We start from the raw sequence: 24,106 nt of genomic DNA, 5'->3' as shown, positions 1-24,106 counted from the left end.
CATTCACTAGAAGTTACAAGTTAATTTGCCTTGTCAATTAGAGTGTAAGTTTCTTTAGGAGTTCTATATTTGTCAGGGGCTTTGCAGACTCACCAAATAATCATTGTTTGTATAGGGAAGGGCAAAAAAAAAACAAAAAAAAAAGACAGAAAAAAGAATAAAAAAGAGAAAAGAAGAGAAAAAAAGAAAGAACCATTGCAACAAAAATGGAAATGGCTGAGTGTATGGCGATAAATCTTTATCAAAAGATTATTTTTTAAGGGTAAAAAAATAAACAAATCAAAATAGATTCTGAGGTAGAGACATTGTCATTCACTTGACCATGAGTTTGTATGGTTACTAGAGAAATAATTGTAATATTTATTTTAAATTCCGGAGGTCTTAAAATACCGATTTAGACTAATCCTGGCATAGTCATCTAATGTGAGAGGCTATGTAGTCTGAAATACATAGCACAGATTGGAATCTTGGTTCTAGTATTTCCTAGCTGTGTGATCTTCCATAAGTTGCTTAAACTGATCCTCACATTCAACTTCTATAAAACAGGTATAACATCATATACTTTATTAAGTTTTGGTGAGGATTCTACCTTACATCATTTTTGTGAGAATTCTCAAAGAAAATAGATGCCTTGAGCTTTTCACTCTAGATTAGTTCCAGATAACCCCCTGCCCCTCTTTGTTCATCTAGGGTCACATGGAATAGCCTTCCTCAGCATGGCAAAGACTGGAGATCACCACTTCCTTACCACTGTGCATTTGGAAATCAAACCCCATGACAACAGAGAGTGGTAGGTGTTACGATTACATATTTTATATGTAGAAATGACCCATATTCACACTGAAGACTCAGAATATAAAACAAAAGTGATGGTGAATCTTTATCAGGCATTATTTTGCAAAGTATTATTTCATCATCTCATAGAATCTAACTCATAGGGTGACTGTGAGGATTTGATTATTTTTCTCATTTTACAAAAGTGAAGATCAAGTATTAGAGAGGTTAATAAACTTAATCAGTGGCAAAGCCAGAAAGAGAAAAAGCAGGGATTGAATCCAAGCCTTTTTATTCTAACTCCATACTCTCAGGATGGAATGTCCTCTCAGAGCCAAATGTGGCCTGGTGACAAGAAATTTGGTGACAGGGACACATTTGAAATTCTCCTTCATGTTTTCCCCAGATGTTTGTCTACATCTCTGGCCATGTTTTTAGGGCATTAATTAGTAAGTTTATTAGTAACCTATGCTACGTAACAAATTACCCCAAAACAGAGAAGCTGAAAACTAAATAATCATCTATCATCTCATAGTTTCTGTGGGCTGGGAATCTGGAAGTGGCTTAAAGAGTACTTCCAGGGACTTCCCTGGTGGTGCAGTGGTGGAGAATCCGCCTGCCAATGCAGGGGACACAGGTTCGATCCCTGGTTCAGGAGGATCCCACGTTGCTCCTAGTTGTCACGGAGCAACTAGGCCCATGTGCCACAGCTACTGAAGCCCACACGCCTGGAGCCCGTGCTCCACAACAAGAGAAGCCACCACAATGAGAAGCCCGCACACCGCAACAAAGAGTGGCCCCCTGCTGGCTACCACTGGAGAACGCCTGTGTGCAGCAACGAAGACCCAACGCAGCCAAAAATAAATAAAATAAAATAAATAAATTTATAAAAAAAAGAGAGTACTTCCGGCTTAGAGTCACACATGAGTTTGCAGTCAGGATGCTGGCTGGAGCTTCAGTGCTCTAAATGCTTGACTGGGCTTCCAAGATAGCTCACTAGCATGGATGACAAATTGGTGCTGGTTGTGGGCAGGTGGTCTCAGTTTCTCCCCACATGGGTTGCTCCACAGGTCCTTGACTGTCCATATGATATGGCAACTGTCTTTCCCCAGAGTGAGCATCTTTCTATCCACCATCCACCATACACACACTCCACGATGACTCAGATAAGAAAACCAAGACAAGGTAAAGTAACCGTGTTCTCTAATACCTATCTTACAGAATGTCTGGGTCAATTAAGAGAGATTAAAAACAGGAGTACGCCAAAATGGTAACAGCTCCTCAGCATTCTACACTTAATGTACATGTGCTTGTATTTATAAGATCTCAGCTGACCCTCCTAAGACTCCTGTGAACATGTATCCTTATGCCCATTTTAGAGATAGGACTAATATAGTTGAAAGGAAGAGAAGCAGCTTAGATCTAGCACCAGTTCTATTAGCGACTGAGCAAATTTTGACAGAAGTTCCCAGTCTACAAGGCCAATGCTTCTCTTCACAATCTGGTAGATTTTAAGTCTACTATTTGAAGAGATCATTCTTCATATAAAAGCCTATGTGGTATTACAAACCTAAAATCTGAGACTCCTCTGGAGCCCTAACCCCCCAGTCACTCAGCTCCTTCTCTAGGATGGACCCCAAGCCTCCATCAAATTACTAAAGGGTCCTGGACCCAGCTGGAAACCACCTCACTCCATCATACTCAAGAAACTGCTCTGGCAAGAGCCCTGTCATCTTACAGCACAGTCTACAGGAACTAGGCAGCTCAGAATGAAACACACAATCACTTCCATCCATCACAAGTGAAAGGCAGGAAAATGACTGGATGGGTGTCCTGAGCACTTCAGTCTCCACCAACTCAATAATATTTGATATTATTACTAATGGAAGAAGGGGAGAGTAAATGTCCTATTGTGTATAATATCCACAGCATGAGTCTTGATAGATAAGTGTAACTTTTATGAAGTTTATGGATGAGCCATCAGGAAAAGCCTCCACTGTGTTTGCAGAAAGGTTTTCAATGCCACCCCGAATAGCTGGGCACTAAGATAAGTAAAGCAAACACCTGGGCTCAAGGGAACAGCTGCAGATGATCTGTAATGTTCTAGTCAGAGGAGACCTTTAGTTCAAAGATGAAGAATGAGGTTCTATAGCATTTACGGTTTCCCCTCGCCAGGTACTTTCTATCTGTTATTGCAGGCAAGGCCTTCATTGATCTTTTCTCCCAGCTGTTATTTATTCTCTCCCTTTTAGCTTCAGTGAAGGAGGAAGATGAAGGGCCCAGGTACTCTGTCATTTTCCAACACATCTGAACAGTGTAGCACTTTCTAAATAAGAAAACCAATAGTTATTTTCTTCAGTGCTGCCCACTACATTTTGCTACCCCTGGGAATGTAAGGGCTGCCCCTTGAACAGAGAGATGGAGCAAACTTGGAACTGGGAATGTATCTGAGGCTTTTTTTTTTTCCTTTCACTTCCTATGGTGTCTGCACTCCCCAGCAACACTGAGCTACTTATAGCTCCCCAAAATCGAACATGGCCTTCACTTCCATGGTGATTCTTTCACTTTTTGTGTATGTTTCTTTCTCTTCCTTCTCCGATCAGGTTTTTCAATAGTGTGGGGGGGTCCACTTTGTAACAGACCAATCAGAGCAGAAGTGCCTTTGGCATTTGAAAGGACCATATTCTCTTTCCAGATATATCACTCTTCTGATGCGTAACCTGGGAACAGATTCATAACCTCTCTGTGCCTCAGTGTCCCCTCCCCCCCTTAAAATAGCAATTATAGTGTTCACTCCCTAAGATTTCTGTGAGACATAAGAGAGAATGCATTTAATGAGTGTAGTACATAGTAAGCACTCAGTAAGCCAGTCCAGTGTAACAATTATTGAATGTTATTTAAGTGTAATTAATAATAACAACAGTAGCAATTCAAAGCTTACATGTTTTTGCCCAGGGCACCTTCCCTGATTCCACAGTTACCTTCATCAGAGAATTATGATGGCCAATTTTCACATCTCTCTTTTCCTTTAGATTTTAAATATCTAGAGGCAAGGCTTATGCTTATGCTAAGAACTCTGAGTTTCTTAGGACCTAACAAAGTGCCTGCAACAGGGTGAATAAATGTTTGACTGTTTTCCTTGCTTCCCTTCTTTGCTTTCTTTAAATGCATTGGTCATTTCAATAAGCATGTAATAACTTGCCTGTGCTCCAAGCATAGAAGTGCTAGATATGCAGGTATGGTTTAGACATGGACTCAAGAATTTATTGTTCAGGTGTAGAAATAGATTTATAAATGGATAGCTTCAATACAGTGTAGTGATTCTATGATACAGTGATGCCCAGGGAACTTTGGGAATATAAAGAGAATTCCACTGCCACTGAGAGTGAAGAGGTAGAAAGTAGGATGAAGGCCACCCGGTGGAGGCGATACCCAAAGGAATCTTGGAAGTAGAGCAGGTGCTTAGGCAAGAAAAAAGAATCAGGAGAGGGCTGAGTATTATAGGCAGAGAGAATGACCTCTGCTGAGGGAATAGAAATACAGAATGGCATAGTGAACTTAGGGTATACGACACAGTTCGGTATCCCCCATCATAAATATCAAGGAGTGACAGAAGATGAGCCTTAAGAGGTGGGCAGAGGCCAGGTGACGGAGGAACTAGAGTATCATGATGGTAAACTGCCAAAAGCCCGGGAAGTACAATGAGATACAATTTTAAAACAACTGAGCCCACAGTCTTGACCAACAATTTAATCAAAGAGGATGACCTACCTATTAACATCCTCCCCCTAAGGTGGCATAGGTAGTATTCAGCCAGGAAAGCAATTAAAGTGTTGGTATTCAAAGTGCAGTGCCCATCAAAAAACACCTTACAGGCTGGAGCCACAAAGCAGAGGAAATAACAAAGTGCAGGGATAGCAAATTGCCTCAGTAGGCAGAGAAAGTGGAGCGTGAAGTTGGAATTGCTCCTAACCTGTCTAGGTTAGCAACATGACTAGGAAGAAAAGTACACGACTAGGAAGAAAACTTACCTATGGTGAGGTTACAGGAGAATGTCAGCACATAGTAATGAAAATGAATCTCGCAGAGTCAAATCTAGCATCCCCATGAACCCATAATTAAGAAAGTGTGGACTCCACAGTCTTCTTTGTTTAATGTGTGGTATTCATTTATAAACAGAGACATAAATTGAATCTTCGGATCTAATTGTTAGGATGCATATACCTAGAGTAAGATTTTCTTCCACAATGCCTCTCCCTAAATATCGATGATGAGCCTATTAACGAGAATTAAATGGACACTTAGAAATTCACTGTTTCTCTGCTTGAAACTGCCTACTTAGTTTTAAAATTCTGTTCTGTACCATTAATAAATATTTATTCATCTTCAAGAACTTTTCTAAGTGGTACTCTGATGTCAAAAGATCTCGGGAAGAATACAGGCAAAGTTAGAGTCATGTAGTATACCTGATTTGCTAGCTATTTTTCTCATTTCGAAATTCAACCAACATAGGATAACTGACTATGAGATAACAGACACTGTGTTATACACCTTTTTACTTTATCTCAATTTATTATCACAGTAAAGTTATGGCTTAGATCTTGTCATCCCCAAGAACTCTGGACGTGCAGAAAAGTAACTGACCCGTGTCAAAAAGCTAGTAAGAGGTGGAGATGTAATTTGAATTTAGGTTTGTCTGATTCCAAAAGCTGTGCTTTCCCAATATGTAGCATTTGATGTTACCGTGGCAGATCCAGGAGGCAAAATGGGGACAAGATAAGGCTTGAAAGAAGTCCCCCTCTGAGATTTGCTATGCCAAGAACACATCTCCCATTAGAGTAACTCTGAGAGAGCATTCAGCTACTATGCAAGTCTTAATATAAACCGGACTTCACGGTTGAGAACCACTGGTCCACCTAAGCCATCACCATCTCTCACCTGGACCACTGCAACTGCATTCTAATAAATTCCCTGCATTCACTCTCACTTTCCCGCCTCATTGCATTTTCTCCACAGAAGCCGCAGTGAATACCTTAAAATAGAAAACGGATCATGCCAAGCATTCCTCATCGTCTTTGTTTTCAAACGGACTTTATAGTTCTCAGTATAAAACCAAAGTTCTTGGTTGGCAGGACCATGATGCCCTGCGATAACCTGTCAGCTACCTTCCTCTTCACACCTGTGTGGCAACCCCAGTGGCTTTCTTTCTATTTCTCTGTTTCCTCCAGCCAGAAGGTCCTTGCATGTGCAGTTCCCTCTGTCTGGAAGGTTACGTTCTACCCAATATTCAGATCTAAGTTAACTTGTCTCACTCTCCAGCAATTTCTTTCTCACCACTCAGTCTAGGTCACTTCCTTCGCTATTTACTTTCATTGACTCTGGCTCCATTTCCTCCCTGCACTCATTTCAGTCTGTACTATATTCTTTATGGCATATATGTGATGGATATGGCTCTGCAATCAGACTGCAAGTCCATATAGCAGGGATTTATCTTTTTCACCATTACACCTCAGACCTACCCGAGAATCTGGCAGATACTTTTGAATAAACGAATGAGTTTTAAAAATCAGAAATCTATGCCTACAAAAAGAGTTGTAACAAAAGACCCAGTTCTTTAGAACAGAGCCTAGTTGAATCATCTTTGGTACCAACTAGCTATGTACACTTGGACACCAGTATTTATGTATTTAATTCTGCAAATATTACTTGAGTTACAACTTTTCCTAGGTGCTGGGCCAAACAGTAAAGATATAACAATGAGCAAGAGACATGCAGTCCCTGACTCATGGTGTTTACACAGTGAGGGTTTCAGGGTTTTTTCTTCTTTAAATTGAAATTTTTATTGAGAACACTGTAGATACGCATACAGTTGTAAAAACTAATACAAAGAGATTCTGTATACTCTTTACCCAGTTTCTCCCAACAGTAACAGTTTGCAAAACTGTAGTGTGATTTCACATCCAGACTATTGGCATCGATACCAGGTTGCGGTTTTTAAACTAATAATTCCAAGTGCAGAAAGGAAGAGTTCAGAAATTGAAAGAGTTCCTAATAGCGTGAGCAGAAAGAATAAAGTGGAGAGAGACAAACTAATGATTCTGGAGACTTAGACCGCATGCCACTTCATGGAGTGTCTTGTAAACCATTAGAGGTTTTAGGACTATATCTAATATGCAATGGAGAGTCATTGTGGGCTTTAAACAAAGATGAGAATTAAATGCAGAGGGAGGAACATGGTGGGACTTCAAGAGCAGCACAGTAGAACTTCCCGCTTCTAACGTCATAGAATAAAAATCTCTTTATGTGTAGAGGAAGACCTGCCCAACATAAGATACGAAGCCCTAATAAACAAGCTTCAACCTCCTCTTACTTAAACCCTTCAGGACCATATTGAGTACATTTTCAGTCATTTTCTATCACTCACTAACTTTTGGGCCGAATCCCTTATCCATACAAAGGATACCCCGTTGCCTCCTGTAGCACAGAATATAGGAATGCCATTTTAGGACATTCTCTTGAAAAAGATGGCAAGGAGTTTGGGTGAAATGCTTACCCCTATCTTCCCTCACCTCTTGTTTTTGGTAATACAATCTGAGAAATAGTAATCTAGAAATTAAGCTCTTTGGAAGAAGGAAATATTACTATTACAATATTTTATTTAAAATAACCATTGGGAATATCGAACAGAAATAAAAACGAATGAAGTACTGATACATGCTACAAGGTGGATGAACATGAAAAACACGCTATGTGAAAGAAACCAGACACGAAAGAACATATATTGTACATTTAATTTGTATTAAATGTTCAGGAAAGGTAAATCTATAGAGTCAAAGTAAATTAGTAGTTGCTTAGAGACTAGTGATGACAATGAAGACATCATAAACTAACATGATTAAAATCTAAAACTGGATTATGGTGAATGTTGAATGACTCAGTAAACACGCTAAAAATCATTGATATACACTTATAATTGTGAATTTTGTGATAAGTAAAGTATATCTCAATAAATTTGTTAAAAATTGAAAATTTATCCAATATAAAAATAATACAGAATAGAAAGTCAAGAGGTACCTTTTGGATGAGATATAAAGAATCATTTGTTTTGTATTCCTTACCTAAGAAAGAGCAAGGCTGTTTCTGTTCCCCTTAAGATATATAACCAACTCTGTTTTTCATCCTACGGGAAATAATTTGTTTATTCCCATTATTCTATAGGGCATGGCAACCTTGTTTGAATGGCTTTTCTTGGGCAATTTCTGGAACATAGATTTCCCACTGTTTGTCCATTGACTTTTTAATTCCTAAGTCCTTGACAGTGGGAAGTCAATATGTGTTAAAGGTTTAAAAATACCAGATGAGACAAACAGAAATTCTTTGCTTGCTGAGTTTGAGTGAAGTCTGACAGAGGTGGGTGTGTGGTTAACATTGTTGCCAAAGGGATAGAGCTGAACGATTTTCATTGAACTTTTTCTCAGAAGCGGTTAAGGCAGATGCTGCACGTCTCTGAGAAATGCTTCCATTTCTCGGGCACAGATGAGAAAGTGGGCACAAGGCATCATGATAATACTCTCATGTCCCCTAAAGAACCATTATAGCAGCTCTAATCCGCAGATAACAAGCCCTTTACAAATATATTAAGGATTAAAATTAAGAGGAACAGCAGCATCCTGTAAATCAGTGGTTCTCAAAGCGGGACCCCCCAGAGAAGCAGCGGCAGCATCACCTAGGACATTAAAAATGCAAATCCTTTGGCCACACTTGAGACTTAACAGAATCAGAAACTCTGGAGATGGGAGTCAGAAATATGCATATTAAAAAGGCTTCTAGGTGATTCTGACCCATGGTTAAGCTTGAGAACTACTGCTATGAACATAAGAACACAAGTATGGGCATCAGCAGACTTGGGTATGGTTCATGGTACTGAACTAGCCTATTACAGAGCCCATCATACAGGTACCCAAAGAATATCATAAAGGTATATAGATACTTTGAAAAGGCTGGAGTATGGAAAGCTGAATAAGCATCAACTTTAGCGATTCCTTGAGAAAAGTGGTGAGAGACAGAGAGATGTCTTTTCTTAAAGTGTTGCAAATAAAACCTCTTCAGGTCACTACTATGATTCAGCTACTTCCTGGAGCTCAAGAATCATTTCTAAGTGTAAGCCAATGTATGGATATGGATGGAACCAACTTCACATGAAAAAAATATCATAGGATAACCAGGCTATGGGTGAGTCTAAAAAGTCCAGAACTAGCTCTCTCAGGTTTTAGAGTTCCATTTTCACTGATCACTAATGAGAGGTGATTTTGCCTTTAGATCTATGCTTTATACTACTCAATTTCACAAAAAACTAAGTTAAAGTAAAAGAACCATTTATTGACAGTGGAAATAATTATTTACTCTGTAGTCTTCTTTTAAACACTTTATAAATATATTTAATCACTGCAATATACACACATGATTTAAAATACTAAAAATAAAAGATAGAATGAAGAACAGAGTAGAGAATATAAAATTTTCTGCCCTTTTCCAATCAATTATCTAGATATATCTATTCCCCAGAAGGAACCAATTTTAAGTTTTTTTAAACAATTTCTTCTGGTTATTATTTGGAAGTTTCTTCTTAAACCCTCAAGTCATATAGTTTCATCAGGTGAAGGCTAATTTCTTTTCTGGGGATCATGGTAGAGCCATACATCCCAAGTCCCTTTAAATTTCCTGTCAAACTATCTTCTTTGGTCTCTGTCATTACCCTCCAACTGCTTATAAGCATATATATAAAACATGGTACCAATGAAAGAAACAGGTCTTTTTATTTTTTTTTCCTCCCAAATGCAAACCTGTAAAATTGTAAATTGCCTCTATGTTCCATTATAGGATGGATTCCTTTTGAAAGCTGCAGATATTACAATATTTTCATAGTTAGTATGTTTTATGAAATGTATGCAAAAATGTACAAATATGTATCCAGAAAATATGCATTCAACTTTAAGGCAAATATTAAAAAAGAACACATCCTTGGGGTTATATTAGCTTCCTAACATTTTGCTTCAATATGTTCTTATTTGTGACCTGAGCATTTGATTCCTCTTTTGACTGGCACTGCGAAATTGTTCCAGTTTTAACAAATATTTATTGAGCACTCACATATGCTACAGTCTTTTCTAGTCCTAAGAATAGAGCCAAAAAGGAATCAGAAAAAATGGTTTACTTTCAGCACCTAGAGATGCCATGGTAAGTTAGGAAGCCCACAGACTTTTTGGAATATCCTGACTCCTGACATTTTATCCAATTCCAAACCTGCCATCCACCACTGTGGTCCTACAGGCAAAGTAATTAATCTCTCTGGGTTTTTAATCCTCTGACTGAAAGGATCTTGGAACTATCTCCTTCTTTCAGGTAAACATCCCACAAGTAGCAAATAAAATATATTTAAAGTAGGTCCTAGGTTGTTTTAGAATGAATGAGAATTTTTTAAAAAAGTAATCTAAGAAAAACAGGAGTATGTCAAAAAGCTAAATATATATATATACACACACACTGAGGAAAACTAGAATGATTTTTAATACCAATTGGCAACAATTGACCTTAAGGATACTAAAAGTTGCAACTGAAGAAAGCCTATAAGTTACAAAGTTGCTTACAGACCATCTCCTGCATTGGTATGACATGGTTAGTGCAAAGGGGTGTAACTACAAGTCTGGTTTTGGCACAGATGTTGGTGATACTCAAGGCAGATTGCATTTGGCAAGAAGGACTTTCCTCCCTCTACTCTATTCAAAGTAAGAACCTTTAGAGGAGGTTGTACAATTTAGAAATCCAAGCCTATATATTTGCCAACTACTTGAGAAGTGCTGCTGGCTCTGTGCCAGTCATTACAGCTAATGAATCGCGCAGTTGTACCCACACGGCTGTGCCTGTTGCAACTGATGGGTATCTTGATGTGGAAGAAAACATGCACTGGGAAACCCTTGATCTCACATGGTGCCCTGGATAAGGGCACCTGGGATCAGAGCAGTCCAGACAGCCTGTTTTCTAGATTGCACCCCTCTTCCTTACTGAACGAATGCCTTATTTTATAAAAGTCCAGAAAGTGAAAGTCACATTCCCAAGGCTCAACAGGAAGGCAGCAACCTGGGACTTGATGCTAAGCCACCATAGCTTTCTCAGCTCTTCTGCAAGATGCCACCAAAACACGACCAGAGAAAGATCTCTTTGCCAATGATCAACTTCTACTATTGATGAGCCTTTTTCTCACATGCATTAAAGTATTTATAATTGCAATGTTCACTACCAGGGCCTATTTATTATTTCCACACTGATGTTTTTCACCAAAATACCTAGATGTGCCAAGATAGCAAATATGGGGAACTGACCCAGTGAAATGAAAAACATGCACTATTGGTTTTTCAGAAATGGTGAAGCGCAAATCCTTCATTTACTCTCCGCCTTGTTTTCAGCTTTCACTTAGTATCAGAGAAGCGTCCCATCAGAGCATGAGATCCATATTGATGATTGCACAGTCACACTGCCTGCTCTGCTGTGTCTTGATTATAATTGAGTCACTTACACAAATCTGAGTAAAGGCAGGAAATCAACCATTTGTGATGAATAATTCCTGCAAATTGGATGCAAGACTACATTTTATAAATGTAGATTAGGTAATAGTTCAGGTTTTCAAGAAGGACCCTACAAGTAGGTGTATTATATTATCTTACTCAGTAACACACTCATTACATACATTTAGGGTGACTGCACGTCCCAATTTGTCTGGAACGGTCTTAGTTCACATCTGCTGTCCCCCTATTTAGTATTTGTCCTGGACAAAAATACCTCAGATAGAAATACAAATTATATGGTCATTTTGTACAAAGTACAAATAACGTATACAGCATTCAAAAGGCAGTACAGCCTTTTAGAATTTGCTTAGGTCTTAGAGTCATGCAGTCCTGAGTTTAATGTTAGCTCCCACTTACTGGCTGCATAATCTTGATAAAGTTTTAAACTTCTCTGGGGTTCTGCCTTCTTCATAAGTAAATGTAAAAAAGACAGCTCTGACTTCCACATTAAGATTGTTGTGAAGATTAACTGAATCCTGGATGCACAATGCCTGAATCTGGCATATACGGTTTTCAGTAAAAGGAAGGTGTACACACATAGGTACATAAAGAAATGAGTAAACCCAATATCGTCTCTTTTGAGATTTGCTCTTGAAAAAAATTCCACTTATATTGCAAATAAATAGAGATACAGCCAACACCCCCACCAACCCATCGAATAAAATTTGTAATAACTAGTTTTATAAGTAGAAAAGAACATATATATATATATACATAATTAAATACTGGATAATGGTCAGGGCATTTTGGCCAATCAGCACAAAGTTCCCTCTAAAACTTTGCCTGCTAACTCTATTTCTTCATAATCCAAGCTGTGCTATTCATTTCCTTCCCCTTCTCTTCTTCTCTCTCCCCTTTCCATGTGCCTTGAAGGAGGCAAAGCATGACCATTTCTCCATACTCCTGTATCAACCATGTTAGAAATGTTCCCCCACCCTCTGGGATAGCTTGAGCCAACCCCCAGAGAGCAGGATGCACTCTCATGGCTTCAGTTTTCCCCCATAATGATGAACAATACTCAGCTTCACTGAAGGGAGACTTGCAGAGACACTGGTCTTCAGAACCCAAGCCCATCAACCCTTAGATACTCCCCCTTCCTCAGGAACTTCTTTCTCCTTTTCTCCTGAGAAGTCAATAGCTTATCACTGTTTTTCATCTGAATTTAACCTTTGAATGACTGTCGGTGATATTAATAATTGTATTTAAACTTATTTCCAATCTGAAGATCCACGTATGTTGTTAATTATCAAATACCCATGCTGTTTTCTTTCAATTTAAACATAAAATGCCACTTGGAAGATACTTCAATGATAGGTATTTTATAATCAACCATAAGTACTTTAGATAAATATGTATTTCTATAATGAGTCTATTGTATTTTTTATATGTATACTTCAGAGTCTTCTAAACAACTCCAGCTACTACTTACACAAAACAATCGCATTTAAACAAACATATTAGTTACTATAATTTTGAGGGTTAATATAAGTGAAATAAAAATATTTAGATAAGACTTTTATATTCATTTTTAGATAAAATCAACCATCCTCCTGAAGATATGAAAAACACTTTTGAAAGAAAGTGAGACAGAATTATAACTATAACTATATATAGATAGATATTTATATATGCATATGTACATATATATACACACAGAGAGAGTATCCACAGAATCAACCATTAACCCTTTCCAGCCCACTAATCATCTTGTAATACCTGGGCCAATTTCACCCTACTTTTGCAACCTATACAGGAAGATACCAAGATCCACACCATAAAACTTTGAGAAGGAAATTGAGAGAAAGAAGAACAAAGTCTTCCAGCCTGGGAGCAAAAGGTCTAGCACTACATACAAAGCTGCAGAGTGTTTAGTGGTTAGGTGAGGAAAACTGTGTGACACAACTGTTCAAACAAAATAATTGACACTGTCCTTGACACCTCTATTTATTTTCCCACAACTTCACAGACAAACCGTCATTAAATCTTGTCACATCCCCTTGCAAAATATAGGACAAGACCTTGATCAAACTTGCCATCATTCCATGTTTCCTAATTTGCTTTCCTGCTTCTGTTGTTAACCACCTACAGACTACTTTCAATAGGACACAGAGTGATCTTTTCAAAACAGGACGCTAAAAATACATTCATAGCTCCCTATCTCACTCAGAGTAGAGGTCAAGGCCCTTACTGCATGGTAAGCCTCCAAGTAAGGTTGCCAGATTAAGCAAATAAAAATACAGAAAGCTTGTACTGAACTTCAGCAAAACTTACCTTCTTGCTGTTCCTTTACAGCCATGGTATTCAATGAGCGTCCACTGCCTGAGATGGAGGAGGCTGTCAGCCACCAGACTGGCACTGAGGGATGTGTTCAGGTGTCTCCTTATCAGAAAGGTCTTTCTTGACTAGCCTGATTGTAGCCTTTATCACCACCTGACAGATAAAAATTTAAAATATCAAAATATCTCCCTCCATTAAAATGTGTAGCTCCCATAAGTCAGAGAACTTGATTTCTCACTGCCACGCCACTAATACTTATTGTTTGCTTCAAAGAAGGTGCCCACTAACTCCTGAAGATCAAATGTTTTCAAGAGACTCAAATATAAACAATGGCAGTATTGACAATTTCAGTGCAACATCCAGGGTTTTATCACTAGGAAATGGCAAAGCTACAATCAGAAGCCATTAAACCCAGACTCTTAACCATTATCCTATTTTTATTATTATGTTTTTAGTGGGAAATATAGGGTTTTTTTCCCTCTTGTGTCTAGATCTTCGTTCTTTGTCTATTATTCATGAAAAAAAAACCACAATAAGTCTCTGGGATAAACAACTCGTGAACTGAACTTCCTATCCTTACTCCTTGTACATGATGCATTTACTCTGTAGTCCTCAATTTTCTGATAATTCAAATGGATTAGAAAACAAGGAAACAGTGATGATGGATATTGTGTTTAGGGTAACCCTGACAACTCTCTAAAATCCAAACATAATGATTTTCACCATCTAACTCAGTAACCATTCTCATACATATCCCACCACCACCAGACTGCCAGAAAGTTGTAAGAATGGGAAGGAGAAGAACAGGGAGGAAAGAATTAGTATAATTCCATAATCACAATTCCAGAAGGTACGCTGTTAAACCTCTAAAGTAAATATTACTTCAAAATATTCTAATACAAAAGTAAAGCTAAATTTTTCATTTACCAAATGAGGAAACTGAACTCACTTTAATATCTCTGTGCTTTATCTGTAAAATAGAATATTTTAACCAGTTAACTAGTTCTCTATACATTCACCTTATAAACGAGTTTAACTGATCTTAGGGAAACTTTTTCTACCTGAACATCTCTCTGAGAAAAAGAGTACTGAATTGCCCTTAAAAATTTAAATGTGGCTAACACATTATATTACTTTCTATTAATCATTTTTGAATAACAATGATATAAGAAAAAGGAAATAATGCATTTTTTTTACTGGAAAATTTGCTGAGGACTGGAGGGTCTTCTTAATCACTCAAGGACCGTGTAAGATAAAGATCCTAGTCTTCATGGCTATATTCATTGGAGACTATGGTTCAAACAAGATGCTATATGAAGAATGTTCCCAAAAAACTAAAATCAAATATATAAAAATTCAACTTGATTACATCTTGTAGAAGAAAAATTTATTTTTTGTTACAAACGTGGATTGATTGAATGATTTGCAAGAAGCTGTGCCTGGATGGAATAAGCATAATGTGAGAAGCAAGTGAACATAGCCAAGTGAGAATGGTCCCTCATAGACGCTGCTGGTGTCCTTCTAGGATTCCTTTGACTGCGTGACAGTCCCTATAACATAGGATTGTTTTAAGTAGTATAAGAGGTAATGTACATAAAGCTTTTTTCACAGTGCTTGACATATATCTCACACAATAATATTGTAGTTATTTTTTATGTCCTATTATAACATTACGTTTCTGCAGTACAGGGTGTTCAGATACCTGCTCCAATTCTTGTGAGGGCTCAGGGTCTTATTATATAAGTCCTCACTGGGATCTCATTCCCACTCATCCTCAGCTTCTGGCCTAAACCATTTATGGTCTGTACAAAAGCCACATTTTATTATGGGCAGCAGTATGCCTGGGACCCCAGGGTTTCATAGCAGGGCAGCACCATCTCTAATTTACTAGCACAGATAACTATGGGATGCGTTTTGTGCTTTCAAAAGCTCTCATTTAGTAAATTCAGTCTTTGAGAAACTGATTAGTCTTGAACTCAAACAGTGGGAAATGCCACCATATTACCAGACTTTCAATTTCATTTGATAAAATTATGTAAGATTTTAAATCTAACATAATAGGCTTCAGACAAAGCAGGAAATCCAGGACATCAGAAATCACATAGTAATGAGGGACTCACTACCGAAAGGTAAGGGAAAAATTTGCTATGATTCTGATAGTAAAGGTGAACAGAAAAATATATATGAGAATCCCAGTCAGGTCAGCTAGTTCTGACAGAACATTTTTTAGTATCTTTACTTAGAACCAAAGGATTATGTAAAATGTCTTCAAGATGAATAGTCTGTTGGACATTACATTAGAATAGTATCAACTTTGTTCACAATTTCAATATTAAGACTGACTGTAATAGGGCTTCCCTGGTGGCGCAGTAGTTAAGAATCTGCCTGCCCATGCAGGGGACACAGGTTCGAGCCCTGGTCCGGGAAGATCCCCCCATGCCGCGGAGCAACTAAGCCCTTGCACCACAACTACTGATCCTGTGCTCTAGAACCCGTGAGCCACAACTACTGAGCCCACGTGCCACAACTACTGAAGCCCGCACACCTAGAGCCCGTGCTCCACAACAAGAGAAGCCACCGCAATGAGAAACCCGCGCACCGCAACGAAGAGTAGCCCCCGCTCACCACAACTAGAGAAAGCCCACGTGCAGCAACGAAGACCTAACGCAGCCAATAAATAAATAAATAAATAAATGTATTGGGCTTCCCTGGTGGCGCAGTGGTTGAGAGTCCGCCTGGCGATGCAGGGGACGCGGGTTCATGCCCCAGTCCGGGAGGATCCCACGTGCCGCAGAGCGGCTGGGCCCGTGAGCCATGGCCGCTGAGCCTGCGTGTCCGGAGCCTGTGCTCCACCACAGGAGAGGCCACAACAGTGAGAGGCCCGCGTACCGCAAAAAAAAAAATAAAATTAAAAAAAATAAATAAATGTATTTAAAAAAAAGAGTGACTGTGATATAAAAAATGATTTTGCAAAAACTGTGAGGTCAGGGGACCACACCATCCATCTTTATATCTGTGGGGCTTAGCCTAGTTGCACCAGACCTTTTCCAACTCCCACTCCAAGTCCATTTGCTTCTTCACCCCCTTCAATCCTCTGCCCTGGGTAGTTGATCTTCATAAATCACAACAACAGTTTTCCTTGCTCTTTGTTTCCTATTAAATTTGGCCAGTGAGGACCCCCATCAGGGATCAAAGGACTTTAGTGGGACAGTGAGGTCAGATATTTATTCCCCAGTATTTTCCCTATGAGATCACCTTGAGTTGGTTGTGTCCCAGGTCACCTGGGATTACTACTTCCAAAGGGGCATCCTATACACCAGTATTTTTCAAACATTAACATGCCTACAAATTACCTTGGGAGTTTATGAAAATGTAGTTCTAATTCTTAGGTTTAGGGTTGGACCTGAGAATTTTCCTTTCTATTAAGCTTCAAGGTGATACCAATATTGCAACTGTGTAAACCGTATTTTGACTCGCAAGATATAATATGACTGTCTCTTTCTGATCTCTGATTTTGCCACATCCCTTTTGGCCCAGGGGTAGAAATACCATAGTTTCTATAAATGTGAAGGTTTTGCACTATCCCTTGTGGTCTCCTACAACCACAGTCAGACATTTAAATATTCCTTTGGCTATAGACCCAAGCTTCCTCAATTACCTAGTAGAGACCTAATGCTACACTTGTGCTTTAACACATAGTAGGAATTCAATAAATGTTCATGACATTAATCTCTGAATAATCCTATTAGATTGTGAAGGTAGAGGTATTTTTCATGTATTCCACCATATAATGTATGTGTCAAATAACCCATAATATATCATTTGAAGGCATGAAAGAATGAAGATTTTTAATTAAGGAATTTCTTTAGTTAAAAAATCAGTGGAGACTTCAAAACTAAGTAACACGTTTCATTTTCTAATGATTTCAACATAATGGCATAGAAAATTGATATCAAGGTAAAGGAGGCAGTTACAGAATTGAAACTGCATAATTTAGAGAGAATCTGACATTTTCCCTAAGCTTGTGAACCACATGGTAGCAAGTCATACTAGTTGGCATCAGACCAGCAATTTGGGAAATAATATGACATTTTAGCAAGCAGTCTTTATAAAGCTTCTATATAATATTCAAAAATAGCTGAACTGTAACGTTTGCTATCTAAGGGAACTCCTTTTCATTCAGAGTATTATTTAATTAAAATTAGCATTTATGAAATTTGTAAATGCTAAACAACTTAATAGGCATATGTATGTATTAACATAGTTTAGGTGTCCAAATTATGTTCATCTACCAGCAAATGTCCACCTGTGGCTCAAATATAGAAAGTCAAAACAGAAAGACAGTTGAATGTATTCAGCAAGTACAGTGAAATTTTATTGCATACCTATTATCTGCCAGAGTCTGAGACAGATTCTATATCTGAACTGAATTTCACATGGTTCCTCATGAGAAATGAGTCCTGAGTTAACCTGAGTTTGAGCCTCACCTTTATCATCTAAGAACTAAGTGACACTGGGAAACCACAATTAATTTGTTGAAAATATTTAAAAAGCTAGTGTATGTGAAAACACCTTTACCATGAAGTGTGCACTGAAAATGAGTTTGTATAAATATGTAATATACATGAGATGTTTTATAACTATGTCAAGGAAGATTATAATTAAAATAGCAGTGTAAAGATATTTTTATACTGACATATAAATCTTGATTTTTATTGACTCCTACTTCTTGCTTTCTTTCATAGAAAAGAGACAAGGAGAAATATTTAAGGAATGTATGGTTTTTTAATGCCATCGTTTGAAACTGTTTCATTCAATTTTTTAAATAGACTTTAATTTTCAGAGTACTTTTAGTTTCACAGCAAAATTGAGCTGAAAACAGAGTTTCTATATATCCCCTCCCCACACATATGGCGTCTCCCACTATCGGCATCCCGTGCACAAATGGTACATTTGTTACAATCGATGAACCTACGCTGATATGTCATGATCACTCAAGATCTACAGTTTACATTATGGTTCACTCCTGGTATTGCACATTCTATGGGTTTTGACAAATGTATAATGACATGTATATCCATATTTACAGTATCATACAGAATAGTTTCACTGCCCTAAAAACTCACTGTGCTCTGCCTATTCATCCCTTCCTCTCCCCTAACCCATGACAATCATTAATCTTTTTACTGACTCAATCGTTTTGCCTTTTCCGGAATGTCATACAGTTGGAGTCATACACTACAACGCATTTTCAGATTGGCTTCTCTCACTTAGTAATATGCATTTAAGTCTCCATCATATCTTTTCTTGGCTTGATAGCTTATTTCTTTTTAGCTCTATATAACATTCCTTTGTCTGTATGTACCACAGTTTATTTATCCATTCATCTACTGAAAGACCTCTTGTTTGCATCCAACTTTTGGCAATCATGATAAAGTGGCTATAAAACCACTTTATTCCATGTGCAGGTTTTGTGTGGATATAAGTTTTCAAATCCTTTGGGTAAATACCAAGGAGTGTGATTGCTGGATAATATACTAAGAATTTGTTTAGTTTTGTAAGAAGCTGCCAAATTGTCTCCTAAAGTGACTGTACCATTTTGCATTCCTACCAGAAGCAAATGAGAGTTCCTGTTTCTCCACATCGTCATCAGCATTTGGTGTTGTCAGTAGTCTGGATTTTGGCCATTCTAATAGGTGTGTAGTGATATCTCATTGTTTCAATGTGCATTTCCCCAATGACATATGATGTGGGACATCTTTTCATTTGCTTATTTGTCAGTTGTAAATCTTCTTTGGTGAAGTGTCCATTCAGATCTTTTGCCCATTTTTAAATCGGGTTACCTGCTTTCTTATTGTTGAGCTTTAAGAGTTCTTTGGATAAAAATCTTTGATCAGATATGTCTTTTGCAAATAAGTTCTCCTGATCTGTAGCCTGCCTTCTTATTCTCTTGATAGTGTATTTTTCAGAGCAGAAGTTTTAAATGTTAATGAAGTCCAGCTTGTCAAGTATTTCTTTCATGAATCATGCCTTTGGTCTTCACCAAACCCAAGATCATCTAGGTTTTCTCCTATGTTTTCTTCCAGGAGTTTTATAGTTTTAGATTTTACATTTAGGTTTATGATCCATTTTGAGCTAATTTTTGCGAAGGAGGAAAAGTCTGTGTCTAGATTCATTTCTTTGCATGTAGTTGTCTAGTTGTTCCAGAACTACTTGCTGTATTTCAACCACTTTTAGATTTACTAAACGATATCTGAATAAAAACCTAGGCAGTAACTTGGATCCATGCACAATTTCCTGGTGCACCATGGAGGTAACCTCACTCTACCCCCAAGGAAAATAAAATGATATTTAGAAAACTAATTTTATTCATCTGATTGAAGAAAAATTGAATATAAAGGGGGAGCATCCAATATAAAAGGAGGGGAATCCCAGAATGATCCTTCTGAGCCACAGGATCTGATTATATCCATCCCACTCCGACTGTGGCTGCTGTACTTGTAGTCAAACATTTGTGAAATGGGGTTGTGCACTGCATCTTCACTAAGGCAGATTGCTGTGGGAAATGCCATGGAGACTCATTTCTTCACTGGTGGCCTGGTCAGCTTGTTCCTCTGGGGACCAGAATCTATACCTTGTGGGTTGAGAGCCAATGACAGCCAGAATTCCCTTCAGGGGCCATGTAAGATTGGGCTTCGATATTAAGTACTCAAAATGTAGACTACTAAGGAGCAAGGAAAATTTAGTGAGGTGACTTAAGTAAGCAACAAAGTATGATTATGAGTTAAAATACTCAGTATTGGGCCTCCCTGGTGGCGCAGTGGTTGAGAGTCCGCCTGCCGATGCAGGGGACGTGGGTTCGTGCCCCGGTCCGGGAGGATCCCATATGCCACGGAGCGGCTGGGCCCGTGAGCCATGGCCGCTGAGCCTGCGCATCCGGAGCCTGTGCTCCGCAACGGGAGAGGCCACAACAGTGAGAGGCCCGCATACAGCAAAAAAAAAAAAAAAAAAAAAAATACTCAGTATTGTAAAGATGAGGTGTCTTAGACCAATTTCCTTGAAAGTAGAGCCTAAGGCAGGAATTCTTATGAAAATCATTTATTGAGGGATTATTCTATGGAGAAATCTATAAGAAGTGAGAAAAGCAGTGTAGAGCAGGAGAAGAACCTAAAGGAAATATGTAGGATCGTCTGGAGTCTAGTGTCAGCCTGATTCCATGGCAAGCTCTTAAGTCTAAATGGTTCCATAGTTTTGAACTACCTGGAGTTTTGTTCAGTATCACTCAATTATTGGATGCAAGCTACTCCAGGAAAGGACACAGACTCTCAGGCACTTCCTAGTGATTTCCCAAGAGGAATTCTTGAAAGAAGGTGCAGGGGGCTTCCCTGGTGGCACAGTGGTTAATAATTCACCTGCCAATGCAGGGGACATGGGTTCGAGCCCTGTTCCAGGAAGATCCCACATGCCATTGAGCAACTAAGCCCATGCGCCACAACTACTGAGCCTGTGCTCTAGAGCCTGTGAGCCACAACTACCGAGCTGACATACCACAACTACTGAAGCCCACATGCCTAGAGCTCGTGCTCTGCAACAAGAGAAACCACCACAGTGAGAAGCCTGCACACCGCAATGAAGAGCGGCCCCCACTCGCCACAACTAGAGAGAGCCCGCACGCAGCAATGAAGACCCAATGCAGACAAAAATAAATAAATAAATTTATTTATTAAAAAAAAAAAAGGTGCAGTTGTGAGATGTCAACAATGAACAGTGACCACACACAGCAGTTGGGGCAAGGGTACACTCGCCCATATTGATCCTAGACAGGCACAAAGAGTCTCTATGAGAGCATCCTTGCACTACTAGATCCCTTGCTTCTCCATTAAGTGTATTTCATCCAGGCATGGTTCTGGTTGTTCACAGTTTTGGGAGAAATATACAAAAGACTGATGGTGGAAATACTCCTCTGTTCCTGCAGTGGTCCCAAAGCTATAAACTGATACATCATCCCCTTTTCCTATGACCTCTCTACTTTCTCTTCCTCCTCCTTGGTTAGCACTTCTACTGGTCTAGATGGCTTTCAAGGTGGAATACCAGACTCTCATCCCTAAGGGGCCTGAGATCCAGGTTACTATGCCCTTATCAGGCTACAGTTGCTATGCTTGCCCATTTAAAGTAAATTTGGGTTAAGAACATCAAGAGATTCATTATTAGTGTATCACCTGAGTGCAAACATATCCCTCCCTGACAGCATAATTACTTAAAGTATTGTAATTCCTTTTTTTGTTGGCCTTCTGTACCACAGTGACCAGGTGGTGAATATGGCATTGAACTGAGTGGGACTCTATGTGTTTTGGTAGGAACAGTCTCCCTCGGGGAACATGAACATCCAAGACCCACGGAGCCCACATTTGGGGAAGGAGCAGGAAGCCCTGATAACTCAAGTGATCAGTGGAAGTGATGGTAAGAATGGCCACACATACTCTCAAATCTTGTTTCTCACACCAGTTTTTCTATCTATCATATTATCTCTCTCAATACAAGGTATATACTGTATCCTGAAAGATGCAGTATAGTCAGTGAGTGACAGCACCAGGCTGATGGTTCAACTGCATCTTTAAGAGGCAATTCCATTACTCACTTCTCCAGGGCAGCAAGTCCTATATGGCGTGGTTTGCAGTGGTAACAATGGATCTCAAAGTTGTGTGCCCAGGGATGTTCCTCTTCAGACTTAAATTGGGTTCCTTGGTCCGAAGCGAAGTTATACATTATCTCATGTCAGCAGGTCAGAAATTCTTAAGTCCTCAAATAGTGCTTAGGCACTGAGGGCAGGAGAGGGGCACACATATGAAGAATGTGTCAATACCTGTCAGGATGTCATTGCTCTTCCCAGGACAGAAGATGTCCAATGTCATCAACTTTCCCCCAAGTGCCTGGCTGTTCTCCTTGAAGGAAGGCACAGTGTGGGTCTCTTTTGCTGACAGGTTGAATACTTTGAAGTAGCAGGAGATAAGTCAGATTTGATAAGAGGAAACCCATGCTGTGAGGCCTATCTCAGGCATTCGCTGGCCAAGGGTAGTTCTTTGCCACTATAGACTACTCCATTCATAAGCCCATTGCACAAGCACCAGGGCAGCCAAGGACAGAGTCTTGCTAACATCAACTATCTGAGTTCTCCTATTCTCTTTATTTATTATCTTTTTTGTGTGTGTAGTAGATCCTCTCTGGTAGGCATTACCATGTGATATAAGATCCCTGCACTTTGCATCATGTCCTTTAGGCTTATCCATATGCCCCATCCCATGACCTCCTAAATCCAATCTTCCAAACTTGCCCCACAGTAGTACTTAATACATTTGAGACATATAGTGACTAGGTTACTTTAAATGGACAAAGGAGACATATCAGAGAGTAGCTGAACCTTCCACTAGAAACAGGAGCAGCAAAAAGATAGTGAAATCAGCCTGTGAAATTCGGGACACTGGCATTTTTGTTTATTAATGACAAGAATTTATACAGATGGATGAACCTGCTGGGGGAATAGCATAGGACCAACATAGCTCTGATTATACTGCAATTGGCATTGCATTGGAAGGTGGAGAGACCTGTTTCGGGGGCGGCAAATGGCCCAGTTTCGACATAGGCTGGATGTCTGTGAAAATGAGAAGATGATGCATTTGAGAGCTATTCAGAAAGCTGAATCTAGATAAAGTTTGATGGAGATTTATTTTTGACAAGTTCAGGGAGTTTGGGCATTATCTGGTCTCTCAGGATAAGAGTATAATTCTTTATTCAGCATGTTAAAACACCTAACAGAAAAATATAGATGGTTCTCACACCTGGTATTTAAAAGATCTTACTTTCTATAATTATTACCATATACGTGTGTGTATGTGTATATATACATATATTCCCTAATATTATTCTTGATAACTGGTACAGGATTGTTGCATTGGTTTTTGAAAAGTGTTTTTTAGCTTCAAATATACAACCACAGCTTCAGCTACTTTAATTTTTACTCCACTTCTGGAAGTTAATAATGCTCCTGAAAAAGCAATTAAACTAAAAAACAAAGCTTCATTTTGAAGAATCAGCAGCTTGCAACCTGGTTTAACGCTGAGACAGCACTAATAACCCAGCACTTAGGATCTAAGGGAGAAAATGAAAAGTCTTTATTATTTCCCCAAACACTGGAACAACCAGGGCCTAAAGACACACTATCACCATTTATTGCATTAGATAACATGCATTTTTGTAAATGAAATGCTTACTTCTGAGCATTATATTCTCCACCGTAATGACCTGGCTAAATAGTTAATTTGATCTCCAAACATAAAGAGCTCTAATGTCATTTCAAGACTCAGAAGGCAAGTAGAAAGGTGAGAGGGAAGGAGAACGAAGCAGAGCCAATGAGGCAGCCTCTACTTGGAGATACA

The 24,106-nt window shown here is 38.9% G+C and overlaps 1 long non-coding RNA gene across 2 annotated transcripts in view; it reads right to left on the bottom strand.

The window, feature by feature from the left end:
* The window catches only part of LOC132480156 (uncharacterized), a 424,604-nt gene that overhangs the window by 384,080 nt on the left and 16,418 nt on the right, over positions 1-24,106 (bottom strand). For both annotated transcript variants that reach the window (XR_009530607.1, XR_009530606.1), the window contains exon 2: positions 13,668-13,826. This is a non-coding gene — a long non-coding RNA (uncharacterized LOC132480156). The remainder of the gene's footprint in view (positions 1-13,667; positions 13,827-24,106) is intronic.

Source organism: Mesoplodon densirostris, chromosome 19 (genome assembly GCF_025265405.1).
Source record: "Mesoplodon densirostris isolate mMesDen1 chromosome 19, mMesDen1 primary haplotype, whole genome shotgun sequence".
Taxonomy (NCBI): domain Eukaryota; kingdom Metazoa; phylum Chordata; class Mammalia; order Artiodactyla; family Ziphiidae; genus Mesoplodon; species Mesoplodon densirostris.
The sequence above is the reverse complement of the archived record's forward strand: the minus strand, read 5'-3'. Positions and strand labels throughout refer to the sequence as shown.